General features: G+C 44.3%; 2 non-coding genes across 2 annotated transcripts in view; both read left to right on the forward strand.

Moving 5' to 3' along the window:
• LOC125076412 overlaps window positions 1-1,395 on the forward strand; it is a 1,903-nt gene extending 508 nt beyond the window's left edge. The window contains exon 1 of the ribosomal RNA XR_007120375.1: window positions 1-1,395. This exon is cut by the window's left edge and continues 508 nt beyond it. This is a non-coding gene — a ribosomal RNA (small subunit ribosomal RNA).
• Window positions 1,396-1,852: 457 nt separating this feature from the next.
• Window positions 1,853-2,009, forward strand: LOC125076411. The gene has a single exon (XR_007120374.1). It is a non-coding gene; the product is annotated as a 5.8S ribosomal RNA (ribosomal RNA).
• The last annotated feature ends 491 nt before the right edge of the window (window positions 2,010-2,500 follow it).

Raw genomic sequence — 2,500 nt, forward strand, 5'->3', positions numbered from 1 at the left:
ACTCTTTCGAGGCCTCGTAATCGGAATGAGTACACTTTAAATATTTTAACGAGGAACAATTGGAGGGCAAGTCTGGTGCCAGCAGCCGCGGTAATTCCAGCTCCAATAGCGTATACTAAAATTGTTGCGGTTAAAAAGCTCGTAGTTGCATTTGTGCGCCGCGCTGTCGGTGCACCGCATCCGCGGTGATACTGACACGTCTGCGGAGCATATCGTCGGTGAGCCGGCGGTAAAACGCCGGTTCAATATCAAAATCCTATCGCGGTGCTCTTCAGTGAGTGTCGAGATGGGCCGACAATTTTACTTTGAACAAATTAGAGTGCTCAAAGCGGGCTCAAAATGCCGCTTGAATATTTCGTGCATGGAATAATAGAATATGATCTCGGTTCTATTTTGTTGGTTTTCAGAACTCCGAGGTAATGATTAATAGGGATAACTGGGGGCATTCGTATTGCGACGTTAGAGGTGAAATTCTTGGATCGTCGCAAGACGAACATCAGCGAAAGCATTTGCCAAAGGTGTTTTCATCAATCAAGAACGAAAGTTAGAGGTTCGAAGGCGATTAGATACCGCCCTAGTTCTAACCGTAAATATGTCATCTAGCGATCCGCCGACGTTACTACAATGGCTCGGCGGGCAGCTTCCGGGAAACCAAAGATTTTGGACTCCGGGGGGAGTATGGTTGCAAAGCTGAAACTTAAAGGAATTGACGGAAGGGCACCACCAGGAGTGGAGCCTGCGGCTTAATTTGACTCAACACGGGAAATCTCACCAGGCCCGGACACCGGAAGGATTGACAGATTAATAGCTCTTTCTTGATTCGGTGGGTGGTGGTGCATGGCCGTTCTTAGTTGGTGGAGCGATTTGTCTGGTTAATTCCGGTAACGAACGAGACTCTAGCCTGCTAAATAGGCGTCGTCATTTAGGTGTGCTCGATTTCGGTCGAGCAACTCACTGGCGGCGTATTAAAATTCTTCTTAGAGGGACCGGCGGCTTCGAGCCGCACGAGATTGAGCAATAACAGGTCTGTGATGCCCTTAGATGTCCTGGGCCGCACGCGCGCTACACTGAAGGAATCAGCATGTTCTCCCTGGCCTAGAGGCCCGGGCAACCCGTTGAAACTCCTTCGTGCTGGGGATTGGGGTTTGCAATTATCCCCCATAAACGAGGAATTCCTAGTAAGCGCGAGTCATAAGCTCGCGTTGATTACGTCCCTGCCCTTTGTACACACCGCCCGTCGCTACTACCGATTGAATGATTTAGTGAGGTCTTCGGACCGACACGCGGTGGCTTCACGGCCGTCGGCGTTGCTGGGAAGTTGACCAAACTTGATCATTTAGAGGAAGTAAAAGTCGTAACAAGGTTTCCGTAGGGGAACCTGCGGAAGGATCATTAACGTAAATTATCAATCTCGAAAGAGTGCGATAATGAACGATAATAAAATTCTAAAACACAAATATCGACGTTCGGAATGTGTCGTTTCGATGCGAGGACGCGATTCTCACTCTCTCTCTCTCACACAGCAGTGTGTCCGAGTCAGAGTCCAGAGTCGTGTAACGCGTCCTATTCTGATATTTTTCGATGTCGATTTCGAGGAAAGTACGATGTGTTAACGCACATCGTCATCTTCAAATAAAATGTATATTTCTTTTTTTTTTTTTTGTACTTTTTTTTTTTTTTAACTTTTTTTTTTTTTTTTTTTAATTTTTTGAATTTTTCTCTGTATACTAAAAATAAGAGAAAAAAACGAAAAAAAAAAAAAAAATAAAAAAAAAATAAACTCATATCACTGGCGTATAGAATCGTTCGAGTGATCGTAGAAATTATAAAAATAAAACAAATTAAAAACCATTACCCTGGACGGTGGATCACTTGGCTCGCGGGTCGATGAAGAACGCAGTTAACTGCGCGTCATAGTGTGAACTGCAGGACACATTTGAACATCGACATTTCGAACGCACATTGCGGTCCGTGGAGAAACATCCAGGACCACTCCTGTCTGAGGGCCGGCTGTATAAAAATATAAACCACACTGTTCAATGTTTAATGTCGTAATGTCTATTATTTCGTAACCGACTCAATAGACTGACTGACGTTTCTCGAACATATGACGGTATCCGCGTTCGATGTGTTATATTACGTGTTTAAATATACTTAATATAAATCTCGTTCTCGGTCCGTTCAAATATAACAAATACGATGTGTATGTATGTTTACGTTTACATGCGTGTGTGTGTATATATTATTTATATTTTTATATACGCGTTCGTGTGTACGTTTACGTCACGGAGTTTCGTTATGCGACGTCAGAGAGACTGAGAGCGTCGCTCGTCGCCAGACGAGGAGCGCCCATCTCCGACCTTTCGATCGTTTCATTGAGTTGTTCTCGATCAAAGAGGGTAATCGGAGTTTAGGTGATCTCTTCGTCTCGTGATTATCGAGTACGTGCGTTTCTTTTGTTCATACTCTAATGTCAAAATTTCGAATACAAAAGCTCCGC

The sequence above is a fragment of the Vanessa atalanta genome, unplaced genomic scaffold (genome assembly GCF_905147765.1).
Source record: "Vanessa atalanta unplaced genomic scaffold, ilVanAtal1.2, whole genome shotgun sequence".
Taxonomy (NCBI): Eukaryota; Metazoa; Arthropoda; class Insecta; order Lepidoptera; family Nymphalidae; genus Vanessa; species Vanessa atalanta.